This window comes from Ceratotherium simum, chromosome 12, assembly GCF_057802395.1.
Source record: "Ceratotherium simum simum isolate JZ-2026a chromosome 12, ASM5780239v1, whole genome shotgun sequence".
Lineage (NCBI taxonomy): Eukaryota > Metazoa > Chordata > Mammalia > Perissodactyla > Rhinocerotidae > Ceratotherium > Ceratotherium simum.
In genome coordinates this window covers 71,873,784-71,888,044 of record NC_141911.1, presented here as the reverse complement: position 1 = coordinate 71,888,044, position 14,261 = coordinate 71,873,784, and the positions used below count along the sequence as shown (strand labels likewise).

At 36.9% G+C, this 14,261-nt stretch overlaps 1 long non-coding RNA gene across 1 annotated transcript; it reads left to right on the top strand.

Annotated features, from left to right (window-relative positions):
- Positions 1-269: 269 nt before the first annotated feature.
- On the top strand, positions 270-13,255 carry LOC147915887 (uncharacterized). Its single transcript, XR_015553853.1, has 3 exons — positions 270-651; positions 2,111-2,190; positions 13,223-13,255. It is a non-coding gene; the product is annotated as an uncharacterized LOC147915887 (long non-coding RNA).
- The last annotated feature ends 1,006 nt before the right edge of the window (positions 13,256-14,261 follow it).

Genomic DNA, 14,261 nt, shown 5'->3' with positions numbered 1-14,261 from the left:
TCTTCTTAAAGCAATATAATAACTAAGTACTGACAGAATACCCACCAGCCAGTGTCCTAAGCCTTGTTCTTGAATTAATTATTCAAAGTTGTTCATTTTCTTCAGTTTTATAGTGTAACAGATGCCAGAAGCCCTGGACTCTAGCCCTGGTGTTGCTACTAACTGTCTTGACATGAGTACAGCCGTGTTTGGCCATTTCATTCACCTACAGCCACCAGCACAAAAAGAAGTATAAAAGCTGCTTTCTGCGTAGTGGGAACTGGCCCTTCTCCTACGGAGATAGTTGCAATCTGTAAAAATTTCAAGGCCTTTCGGGTGCTGCAGCCTGGGGCAGACTGGCCATCTGTCCCGGGCTGGGACGATAACCAGGGTAAACAATGCACATACACAACTACTGGGCTGGGACAATAGCCAGGAGACTCAATGCACGTACACCACTGATAACTGTTTGTGCATGGAAACACTAGATGCTTGCTCTGAAAAAAGCTCTGTGACTGCTTACTCTGGAAATTATTGATGCTGTAAAAAACTGCTGGAGACTGAGACCCGGTGAGAGTTCCACCTGTGGAGGGGACGCCTTGCCCAGGACGTGTGATCCTTGCACAGCCGTGTGGATTGACAGGACTCTCCCGGCAGTGGGGCGTGGATGTTGTGAGTAATTGATTTATTGTAAAGTAATTGATCTGATGTGTTCTCTTTTCGGTCAACCTGGTGTTTCTCTTTCCAGTTGATTTGTGTCATTTCCCTTCAGTAGATCTGGTGTTTCCCTTTCCGATCGATCTGATGTTTTTCCCTCTTATTACATGACCTATTCGGATCTGCTGCTATCTCAGCCGATGTGAATGTTTTCCCTTTCCCGTCGAGCTGATGTTTTTTTCCTCTTATTATTTGACCTATTCGGATCTGTTTGCGTACTATCGCCTTTACTATCCTCTATATAATAAAATATACCTTCAGTCCATTTGTTTAGAGTGAAAAGTTTCTTTTACGTCTCCGATCGAATCCCTGAACCTCTCATAACACTAACATCCTCTGTAAACTAAGGCAAATCAGCTGACTTTTCCGGATTTGATTTTCCCTAACAGGGAATTTGAGAAAGATGGACTAGAAGTTTCTAAGGTTATTTCAAGCTTTAGAATTATAATTCCCATATTATAGAAAGAGAGTGATCATTCAAATTCAGGCTCAGAAATTACCCGAGTTTGGCTGGTTTTAGCTGTGATAAATAGCAGTGTCTTAATGAGCATGTGCCTAGAGTAGGTATATGGAGGAAATCCTGATTCCAACAAGGGTGTAACTTAACTATCCACTGAGTCTAAATTGATACCAATGCCTATTAAATAGAAGAGGAAAGGAGATGTCTTTCTTTATATTGGCAAATGATGGAGAGGAAAGAACCTATAAACTATTTCTTGGGTTTTCTCCCTACTCCTCCATTTGGCCTCCTCTTCCCCTTGCCTCCCATCAGCACCATGTTGATGTAGCAGAACTGTCAGCTGCTGGGAGTTAGTGGCAGGGCTGGGGTTTTGCAAATGACCTCACCTTGTTTTGAATTTCTGTTTTCCATCTGCTTTTGGCAAACATTGCTGCATTTTTAAATAAGTCAATCTACTTTTAATATAATTGATGAGCATTCCATTTTCTTTCCGGTGCAATACTAAGCTTGTTTTATATTGAGGAACAAGGAAGCCTGGCTTCCTTCCCCATAAGGTCCCCCTGGCCCCTGCTGCCATTCATAATAAGAACTCTGCAATTTATTGTCTCCTTTATCCATTAGGCAGCATAAACCTTTTCCTGTGGCGCTTTTCTCTGGTTTCCAAAATATCTCTCATTATCTTTCTTTTTCCCCCTCTATTTCTGGTCTTTGCTATAGAATCAAAGACGTGTGTGGGCCATGTAGCCCTTACCGGTTCTCCTCTAGAGGACAGATTCTACAGGGGGCCGGCATAGACCAAGGCAGTCAGCCCTTCCATTGGAGGATCTTCCTGGCCCCTCTGCTCCTCCCTCCAGTTAGGAGAGAGAACCAGTTTCAGTCATTGTCTCAGGGATTCTCCCCATTTGTTTTCTGACCTTTAACTCCCACATCACTTTCTCTTCCTTTTTTTAAAAGATTTTCAAGCTGGTGAATCCATAGGATTTATCTATTTGCCGACTCTGATTGGCTGCAGGTGCTTGGAGTATTGTTTAGAGGTGAGTCTGGGCCTAGCAGGGAAGAAGGCTGTGATCTCTTTAGATTTAGCTGTGGGAAGGGAGTGGGATGGCACCTTGAATCAACAACTTGATTAGTCCTTGCTTTATATCCAGATGGCATTGGTCCTGTCTTCCCTTGTATACTGTTTAAGAATTCTGCCATGCCACATTTCATTGCTAAAGGGTTCTGGGATCCAATTCCAACATGAGGGCTTGGAGGTGGGGGTTCCCCACAGCACTAAACAAGTCTGCAACACAAGCTGGGGGTCCTATAGTTCAACCCAATTCTGACACTATCTACCTGGAGGTTGCATCAGACCCCACAGATTAAAGGCTCAGTCCTACAAGACTGCCCTCCACTTCAGACATAGATCTGAGGTTCCAAATGACCCCTTCCTTGGGTTCTATTAATTTGCTAGAGCAGCTCACAGAACTCAGAGAAACAATTTACTTAATAGATTACCAATTAATTACAAAAGGATATAACTCAGGAACAGCCAGATAGAAACGATGCACAGGGCAAGCTGTGGGGAAGGGGCGAGGAGCTTCCATGTTCTCTGCAGGCGTACCTCTCTCCCTAAATCTCCACGTGTTCACCAGCCGGGAAGCTCTCTGAATTCCGTCCTTTGGGTTTTTATGGGGGCTTCATTACATAGGCATGATTGGTTAAATATTGGCCATTGGCCATTGATTCAACCTCCAGCCCCTCTCCATTCCCTGGAGCTCCAGGGGTGGGACTGAAAGTTCCAACACTCTAATCACATGGTTGGCTGTGCTGGCAACCAGCCCTCATCCTTAGATGAGGTTTAAAAGTCACCTAATTAACACAACAAGAGACATATTTATCGCTCTCCTCAAGAGATTCCAAGGATTTTAGGATATCTGTGCCGGAAATGGGACAAGGACCAAATATATATTTTTTACTACAAATCACATCTCAACTGCACTTGCTTTTAGAAAGTCTTCCTGTATTCCTTCCCCACGGCCCCCACACTAACTAAACTTGAAGTTTTAAGGACAATGACCATGTATTGTTCATCCTTGTATTCCCCTTAGGGTCTATCTAATATTTGGCCTGGCAGAGAGTAAGGGCTAATAAAGTCACATGTGTGGAAAATGAGGCTGATGTGTTCCTCTTTATCTAGCCTTCCTCCTCTCCTCTGATTAGCAAGTGCTGTTTCACCTTCTAACATCTCTCACATCTGTCCACGCTTCTTCCTGCAGCCTGAATGCCTTCCCTTCTCTTCGCTGTCTGGTCAAATCCCACTTATCCTTCCAGTAATCTCTGTGGAGAACAGTTTTCTCACACCTTTTTGCACTTACTCTGAGGCGGATTAAGTCCCCTCCCTTGTGCTTCTGTTGAGGGCGTAGACCCCTCCAGGCACTTACTCATTTGCACTACTGCTGTGCTTTTCCTGTCTAGCTCTCTTGGATCCTGAGCTCTTGGAAGGCCAGAGAGCTCTAGCACTTGGCAGCATAGTAGGCACTCAGTAAATGGTTTTTGAGTGAATGAATGAAATGATTCTGTGTTAGGAGGTGAAAAACTCAGACATTTTATTACTCAAAGTGTATCCAAGACTAAATTCTGTTCTGTGCTATGTTATGGCCCTGACAGTTCATTGATGACGTTTTAACTTACTTAAACAATGAAATGTTTCCCTACAAAATGCACTGCCATGGGTGTGATTGCTTCACATTCGATTTTCATTATCACTCTTGTCTTTGTTGGTAAAGATCATTTTTTCTTTTCTCCAGAGAGCAGGCAATGAGTAACTTTATGCCGTTCTGATAAACTTACACAGTTTACAGGAAGAAAATTCTAGCTGGAAATTCAAGAAGCCAAAACCAAGAATTTCATAACAGGGATAAAATTTCTCAAAGAGAATATGGTAGAGTTCTGTGTACTCATTAATTTTCCTGCTCCAAAGAAAACGGTTTGCTCTGAGTGGTGATCATTCTCTGTAAAGTCTTTGCATGGACATGGAATGGAGACACACATACAGAGGCGAAGGAGACCTGAGAGGCTCTCCCCTCGCGGCTTTAATCACGGTCCCCACGAGAGTTCTGCTTTACAGATGATCTTATTTTGACTCTGTGTAAGAAATTACTTAGTTGAGTGATGTCAATATTTAAAGGCAAAACATATGCTGAAGAAATATAGAAACAATCCTCTGTATGTGTCTTCGCTTCTAGTTCCTCTCTTTCATAAAGTAAGTAAATGAAACCAGTTGGGAAAATCGAGAGTAAAAATAGATGGATACAAAGTTTGGGCTTTGTTAGTGCATAGGGTGTGCTCCTTGTCCTTCTTTTCTTCATTGAGCTCAGATTTGAAACAAACTGCACTTCCAAAGTCCAAACAACATAGGCAGAAAAATCACTTAACATGTGTTTGCAATTTTTAAATTTCCCCATGTTTTCTCCAAAGGAAATAAAAATAATGAGATTGCTAATTTATATTTTACATACTATAAAAATATGACTTTTAAACTCAAATGTAATCTAACATGAAGTTATTTTGAATGACTTTTTAGATTCCCCTTGGCCACAGCCTCATATGAAAACTGAGATGAGACATGCTTTATTGTGGTTTGAGTTTTATTCCTGTTCAAATTCAGAGGCTAATTAATCTTAGAAACCTCTTAGAAAAATTGTTGATGTTCAAAATCCTTGAGGGAAAATCTTTTTTGTCTTTAATTTTTTAAATTGTGGTAAAATACACGTAAAATTTGTCTTAACCATTTTTAAGCATACAGTTCAGAGATATTAAGTATATTTGTATTGTTGTGCAACCATCATCACCATTTATCTCCGGAATTCTTTTCATCTTGCAAAACTGAAACCCTATACCCATTAAACTTCCCATTCTTCTTTTCCCCAGCCCTGGCTACCACCATTCTACTCTCTCTCTCTGTGATTTTGACTACTCTAAGTACCTCAAATAAGTGGAATCCTATGGTATTTGTCTTTTGTGATTGGCTTATTTCACTTAGCATAATGTCCTCAAGGTTCATCCATGTTGTAGCAATGTCAGAATTCCCTTCCTTTTTAAGGGTGAGTAATAATAATATTCCGTTGTATATATACCACATATTGCCTATCCATTCATCTGTTGATGGACACTTGGGTTGCTTCTATATTTTAGTTATTGTGAATAATGCTGGTGTGAACATGGGTGTACAACATCTCTTTGAGTCTCTCTTTACTTTCTTTTTTGTATTTAGTTTATTTTTTGGAGTGAAATGTTTTAATTTTATTTTGTATGTATTCTATAACTATTTTCTCTGTGATCACATCCTAAAGTTACAACACTCTAATTTGAATTTATACCAGTTTAAATTCAGTAATATACAAAAATTCTATCATTTGCAGCTCCATCTCCACCCTTCAGTTACTGATGTTACAAAATTATATCTTTGTATATTGTGTGTCCCAAAACATAAACTAATAATTCTTTTTTTTAATGCATTAGTCTCTTAAATCACATAGAAAACAAAAAGTGGAGTTACAAACTGTTTTATGATAATGCTAGTTTCTGCAATTGCCCATTTATTTACCTTTGCTGAGATCTTTATTTCTTCATATGGCTTCTAGTGTCCTTCCATCTCTACCTGCAGAACTCTGTTTAGGAGTTCTTGCAGGGAAAGTCTAGTTGTAACAAATTCCCTCAGCTTTTGTTTATCTGGGAATATCTTAATTTCTACCTCACTTTTGAAGAACAGTTTTGGTGGATATAGAATTCTTGGTTGACAGTTTTTTCTTTTAGCACTTTGAATATATCAACCTAGTGCCTTGGCATCCAACATTTCTGATGAGAAATCTGCTGGGTATCTTATTGAGGATCTCTTGTATGTGATTACTCACTTCTCTCTTGCTGTTTCCAAAATTTGCTCTTTGTCTTTTGGCAGTTTGATTATAATGTGCCTTAGAGTGGGTCTGTTTGAGTTCCTCCTATTTGAAATTTGATGAGCTTTTTGGATGTTTATATTCATGTCTTTTACAAAATTTGAAAATACAAAGTTCGATAAGTTTTTAATCATTATTTCCTCAAATAACGTCTCTATTCCTTTCTCTCTCTGCTACTTCTGGGACTTCTACAACGCACATGTTGATTTGATTGACGGTGTCCCACAGGTCCTTTAGACTCTGTTCACTTTTCTTCAATATTTTTTCTTTCATTTCTTCAGGCTCGATCATTTCAATCATCCTATCTTCAAGATCACTCATACTTTCTTCTGCCTGCTCAAATCTGCCTTTGAATCTCTTGAATGAATTTTATTTCAGTTATTGTACTTTTCAGCTCCAGAATTTCTTTTTAGATCTTCACTGATATTTCCATTTTGTCCATACGTTTTTTACTTGACTTTCTCCATGTCTTCCTTTAGTTCTTTGAGCATCTTTAAGATGGTTGCTTTAAAGTCTTTGTCCAGTAGGTTTGTCATCTGGTCTTTCTCAGGGATGATATCTGTTGGTTTGTTTTTTGCCTTTGACTGGGCCATCTTTTCCTGTTTCTTTGTATGCCTTGTTATTTTTTGTTGAAAACTGAACTTTTGAATCTAATAATATGGTAACGCTGGAAATCGCATTCTCCCCTCCAGAAATCAAAACCTCCCAGGGTTTTCAGTTTCTTTTTGTTTATTTTGCTTTGTTTTGTTTTTTATTGTTGTACGCTGTCTCTATGCTGAGGATCAGCCTAAGGTGTAAACATAAGGTCTTCTCAGGACTTTTCTGAGCCTGTGCCTTTCCCTGGGCATGCATGGGCACTTCCAAATTTCTCCTGTGTATGCAGTTTTTCTTGAATATCTTTTATGTCCGGCTCCCAAAAGGGGAAAAAGAGAAAATGGAGGAAGAGAAGGAAATGGTGCCAGCCCTTTGAATTCTCTGGAAGTCACATCAACCAGTGTGGGAGGGGCCTGCAACCAATGCAATAATGGCCGACTGCTTCTGTGTCTGCACCTCTTGCATGCACACACGCAAGCTGCCTTCAGTGGGCTAGAGGTGGGAGATGGGTAGCCATCTGAACTCAACACTGAAATTAGTCAAAATTTACTGTCTAAGCCTTCCCCTGGAAGTTACAAGCCTTCCATAGACTCCAGACTTCCAAAATAGTTACATCGGACAGATTCTGCCACTGCAGTTGTTGTCCAGGTGAGGAGATGGGTTCCTGGTGCATCCTACTCTGTCATCTTCCCAGAGTGCTCCCGGAAAAGTCTTTTCAATCACAAAAATGTATATACTATACTCTTAGCCAATTTGTTCAAATCGTATTTCTCATAAATATCAATACATTATACTCAATAGACAGTTTCTTTTCACATTTTGCAGACATAGAGATATACCTTTCAAAGACTTTTATGGGACAAAACTTTGTAAGTCATTTTTTCTGAATGTGGTGGGAGAGGGAAAACTGTTCAAGCAACATTGTTACTGAGATTTCATTAACTGAAAAAGAAAAGTTAAATTGAAAAGGAATGTGAAGATGTGTACTGTGAACTCATGAGTATATGTGTGGTATAAAGAAGGGAGATGATGAAGAGCTCTATGCCTTCAATCATCTAAGTGATTAAATAAGAAACAGTGACCAGTATTGTCTTGTAGCTAAGTCAGGCACATTTTTAGTTTTGGAAAGTACTTTATTACATAGGATTTAATATGTAATTATTTTTGTGTTAAAATCTTATTTACTTTTTCCCACACAAACTAGAGTCACAAACTCTAACTTTTCCTTTAAAATAGAACAAGACACAGCTTGTCTCTTATGATGTAACAGAATTAAATAAAACATGAAGCATTTCTAAAATAAAAAATGCAATATTAATTTTAACTCTAGCTTAGTAACATTTCAAGCAGAAGTATTAAATCATGGTTATACACAAATTTATTAATGATAAGGCATTGCTTACTACCAATTTGTTTATTCATTCATTGTTACACTTAACCATGTGCTTTTGATGCTTATTATCTGATAGGTATTGTGCAAGGCACTGTGTGTTGGTGTGGAGTGGAGGATAAAATTGAGTATAGGTGAGCCTTTTGTTCCCATACTTAACTTTTGAAAAACCTACACTCTCTTACATTATTTATTGATATTCCCAAAGCATCATTCCAAAATGAATTTGAGTTTTCATGTGTAAATTGATAAACAAATTCCACAAAACATGCAAATCCATGTTCAGCATTCTCATCTTTAACTTCTGACATTTACAGGTATGAATTATGTATCAAAGTAGGGGACTGCCAGTAGAACAGAGTCCTACAACCATTGTTGTTGTATCATAATCTATAAATGAGATTGGATTTATATTCTGAGAATTGCTATGCAAAAAAATGTATGAAGAGGGTCATGTAGGTTGAATAATGGTAACAGCAACAACTAACACTTATATAATGCATACTATGTGGCAGACATTCTTCTAAGCACTTAGTCATATTAAATCATTAAATGCTTAAAACAATTTTATGAGTCAGGTACTATTAATACTCCTATTTTACATGCGAGAAAATTGAAGCGCAGAGAGGTAAGGTAACTTGTCCGAGGTTGTACAGCAAGGACACTGTGGGTTGGGATTCAAACTCAAGTGGTCTGGCTCTAGACTTTGCAGATCACTTCTGGTGAGGATAACCAGAAAAGAACTCCATAAAACAGGTTGACTCTGAACAAGTAACTAAAAAAAGATTTCACTTAAAAAAAATTTTTTTTTAAATTTTGAAACAATTTTCGACCTACAAAAAAGTTGCAAAAATAGTACAGAGAATTCCTATATACCCTTTACTAAGTTTCCCCTAAATTTAACATTTTATATAACCACAGCATAGTTATCAAAACCAGGAAATGAAAATTGATACAATACTATTAACTATTGCTAATATATATGTGTTTATATAGAGACACGTGGTTTGAATTTTATGAATTGTTCCAATGATATTTTTTTCTGGTCCAGAATTCAATCCAGGCTCCCACATTGCCTTTAGTTCAAATATTTACTTAGTCTCTTCCAAAGTGTGACAGTTTCTCAGTCTGTATTTATCTTTTGTGACCTTGATACTTTTTTAGGTCAGTGATTTTGTAAAATATTTTTCAATTTATGTTTATCTGATGTTTTCTCAATATTGTACTGAGATTATTCATTTTGGACAAGAATCCCACAAAAGGGATGTGTCCTTCTCAGTGCATCATATCAGTAGGTACCTGATGTTGATACATCTTCTTACTGGTTGATGTTAACGTTGATCACTTGTTAAAGGTAGTGTTTGCCAGTTTCCCCCAATGTGAAATTTCTTTTTTTTTTATTTGAAAGATACTTTCTAATGGAGAAATACTTTGAGATTGCAAAGATCTTTTTTTCTGTCATAATTTTGCTCACTGATTTTGGCATTCATTTATGATCTGCCTGCAACCATTATTTTATTTTATTTTTTTGTGAGGAAGATCAGCCCTGAGCTAACATTCATGCTAATCCTCCTCTTTTTGCTGAGGAAGACCGGCTGTAAGCTAACATCTATTGCCAATCCTCCTCTTTTTTTCCCCCAAAGCCCCAGTAGATAGTTGTATGTCATAGTAGCACATCCTTCTAGTTACTGTATGTGGGACACGGCCTCAGCATGGCCAGAGAAGCGATGCGTCGGTGCGTGCCCAGGATCCGAACCCCGGGCCACCAGTAGCGGAGCGCACTTACTTAACTGCTAAGTCACGGGGCCGGCCCCTGCAACCATTATTAATGTGGTGTTTGCTCAATGATAATTTGTTCTAAGGAATAACTATTCCTTTTCTCTTTTTACTTATTTATTCAATTATTTATTCACATCAGCATGAATTATAATCTAATACTATTATTATTTACTTTGTTGCTCAAATTGTTCCAGTTTTGGCCATTGGGAGTTCCTGTGTATTTTCACATCTTTATCATTTTTTGAGTGCTTCAGACTTTTGATAGAGAGAAATCAACACAGTATTTTAATTAGATTAGCTTGGAATGTAACAGTTAAGAAAATTCCTTTCATATGTGTAATATTTGCATACAGAATAAACTTCAAAAAATAGTTTTCTCACAGAAGGCAATATCAATAAAATTGATATTTTTCAGCTATAATTAAATATTTTTCATACCTCAATGCTGACTTGGACCTAACCTAACTCCAAGGTTTATGTTCCAAACTAATACTGGGTTGGCTAGTTCTCCCTAAATGGGGAAAAATAAGACATAGAAGAATTTCTGAGTTATAGACACATTCTGTGCTGCTTTCTTGCCTTAATCCAGATATTCCATTGAAGTTCTACATATATATCACCAAAATTCACTTTATGCAAATCATAGGCCATGAATGGAGAACACCTTCAGCTATATCATTTGCAGTGGCCAAGCCATAAATAGGAAATTAAAAATTTAGTCAGCAAACATTTACTGAGTGCTTCAGGACTAGGCACTGTGCCAGGCACTATGCATTAATAAAGAATATATTTGAAAGAAGTTAGGAAATTAGGAAATAATATTTGCTTACAAAAAGGAAAACATGAACAATGGATCTATGGGAAATGAAAAATAAATAACTACTGTATATTTCCTTAGTTAAGGTGCTCATAAACATAAAGAAAAAGGTAAGTGATATAATAGATACATTATAAAAAAGTACATGGTATTATATACGTATTTTAAATGATATGACATAACAGAAATATTAACAGGGAGCTGTGAGAATCACAGAGGAGGGAACAACTAATTCTACCTGTGAAAAAGATGAGTGGTGTGAGAGAAAGCTTCAGAGTTCAGGAGACATATTAACAATGAATCAGAATTCACTTGGTGGAAGAAAATTGGAAACTTTCCAGGTTGAAGCAAAGCTTGATCAATGATGCAAGTATGAAGGAGAACAAGAGGATTAGTGAACCACTGGGAGATTGAACTCAAGTTGCATTTGTTAAAGAAGTGGAAACAGTGGGAGGTGAAAGACCGGAGTGGTGGGTGGGAGCAGAATATGATGTGTCTTGTCAACCATGGTAAGGAGTTTGGCTTTGTCTTGATCATTGGCTTTGTCAAATCAAAGTTTTGAACATTAACATTTGGATAATTTTGTGCTGGAAAGATAATGAGAGCAAAATGAAAGATGGAGTGATTCTGTGTTATTATTCCAAACAGGCTATTGCATCAAACACACAGGTCTTATTTCCAGCTCTATTTATCTTGACCTTCTCAGATTATCCTATGGTTTTCCTTTTTAGGAGAGAGGTCTTGGGAAAGGTGGGAAATTGGATGAGATTGAATATAATCAAATAAAGACACCATTCTCTGCATTCAATGTCAGGACCATGTTGTCCATAAATCAGTCTTTTTGCCATGTAAAGGAATGTGCCTGATTTGATTTTTGGTGTAGAAGTAAATATTCTGATTTATGTATATATCTGGAAAACCACGTGCAGCATGTACTTAAACTAATAAGGAATTGATTGATTTTGTAATCTCCTTTTCAAAATTAAAATAATCATAAAATTAAATAAATCATAAATAATATATCAAATAAATAAAAAATATCAAATATATCACATATATCAAATAAATAAATAAATCATAAATCATAAATTCAGAATTAAAATAATCATAATTTCCTAATCAACATCTTTTCAAAGATGATATAGCTTATATTCTCTGTAAGTACTAAATACAGAACAAGTCAACCTTTTGTAAACCAAAGTATGGACAGGTACTCTAAGTTTGCCAAAATAATGTTTGAGAAATTCTATGGTAAGAAAAGTACTTTCTGTCTTATGTTAGAACAAAAATCTCCAAGTGCGACTATAACCCTCATTTTGCCTTAAAAGCATTTAACGAGTGGCTTTACTTTTAGGCATGGTTTGCCAAAAAGGATATGGAATTAGTAGAAATACTTAAAATCATCAAATAATATGAAATGAATAGGCCATCTCAACAATGACTGAGACATCAGAATAGTAATGTTTATACTCTCTTCGATCTCTTATTTCATGGAATATTTGTGGAAAAATTTTGCAAACAAGAGTTATAAATCTCTTATTCTTTACAGAAAACGACTAAATCAATGAGCTGAATATATAAATGAAAATTCAATGTATGTTACAAATTTTATTTTATAAAATTTCAGTTAGGCCAAACTCTAATGTGTGGAAAATAAGGCAAGGCATTATGTCTGGGAGAACTTCTAATTAAAGTTTGGACCCAAAGTTATATTTTTGAGAAGAATACATGAAATTCTGAAGGTAATGCTCCTTTGCATTAAGCCAATAAATTTAATCATGTTGATGATTCCTGCCATTTGGGATGACGCTGTGAATATCTGTCTGTCTGTCTGTCTGTCTATCTATCTATCTCCGCAAAATTTGGAATTATTAGGATTGAAACCCAAAACTTTGAAAAAGTTCACAGGCTGTTGCTTTGATACTTTTTGGAATGTTGAAAAGAAGATTGGCATTAGATCAACACGTCTCTCCCTGGGCTCTGAATTAATTTATTTGACCAAGGTCTCTAAAACAAAGGAAAATTTTTAGTTGTGAAAAATTATATAACTGGACTGTGTTAAATCAATGTAGCCATGCTTTGGTGGAAGGAATAGTAATCCATAGCACTCTGAACCATTTATGCAAATTATAGCATATTTTGGGAAATCATGGAGAGATTAATAAAAAAGATGAGTAAATTCTCTGGGGTTCAGAGCCACAGTTGCTCACTGAGTGTAGGAGAGACAGTAAATACATTACAAATTTTGATTTATAGGTTCCTAAAGAGCCATAGGGTAAACTTAGTTGGATCACCCATTAGATCAGTAATCACTTAGACAATATCCTCAAAAGAGGATTATCCCTGTCTTTTTTCTTACTTTGATCCAAAAACTGCTTCCATGTAATTTTCATTGATATGGAATTTCATGAGTTTGGAAGAGTTTGAAATGAACATTAATTGCTTTCCTCCTGGTATAAACCATGTAAAATAACATCTGAAATCTGTCTTTATTTACCTTCTTCCAAAATGAGGAACCATGACTCACAGTAAGCTGTTGTACCATGCAGCTCTGCTGTCTGCCAGGATTAAAGCCATCGACACAGGAGAAATGTTCTTCGGAGACTCAGGATTGTGCTGGGAGTAAATTCATATCCAAGTGCCTCACCATCCTGAGAAGGGGAGAGGAGATGCAGGAGAAGGTCAGAGGGTGTTTTGCGTCCCCTCATCATCAACCCTTGCCTGTCATCTTGTGTTCCACTGTTACCATGACTGCTGTTGGCTAAGCAACCTAATCTAGTCTCATTTTTACTCTCACCATCAAAAAGTCTTTCATACTGCTATCTTATATTCCCCTACTGTAATTTAAGAACATTTTAAACCAATTTTCTCTTGTTTGGTTCTCAACAGAGAAGAATAGCTAATTAACAGTTTCCGTGCGACAATTCTTTAGATTTCCTTTTCCATGGTAAATAATAGAGCATGATTTTGTTTTTATTCATGTCTTGACCAATAAGAATTTCCTGCCCGTTTCCTAAGGACATTGAAAGGATTCACCAATTAGTGTACACAAGATTCTTTAAGCTCTGTAGAAGAAAGTTATTATGCACAAACATAAAATTTCACTGGGAATAGAAATTAAGAAGAGAATGTCTCTTTTTACCATGCTTACACTGTCAGTTTTAGATGTTAAAGTTGTGGGCTGTATTTTCATTTTTCTAGGGCTCTCTAGAAAGTGGAAATGGTGGATGAAGCCAGAGTGAGATCAAGCTGATAGTTCTCTGTGCCCTGAAAGGGTAATATTCGTATTGACTTCAATGACATTTTATTTTAATTTTTGTTTATTGCAGTAACATTGGTTGATAACAGTGTATAAATTTCAGGTGTACATCATTATACTTCTATTTCTGCATAGATTACATCATGTTCACCACTCAAATACCAAATACAACCCATCACCACACACATGTGCCGAATTATCCCTTTCACCCTCCTCCCTCCCCCCTTCCCATCTGGTAACCACCAATCCAATCTCTGTATCTATGTGTTTGTTTATTGTTGTTATTATCTACTACTTAATGAAGGAAATCATATGGTATTTGACCTTCT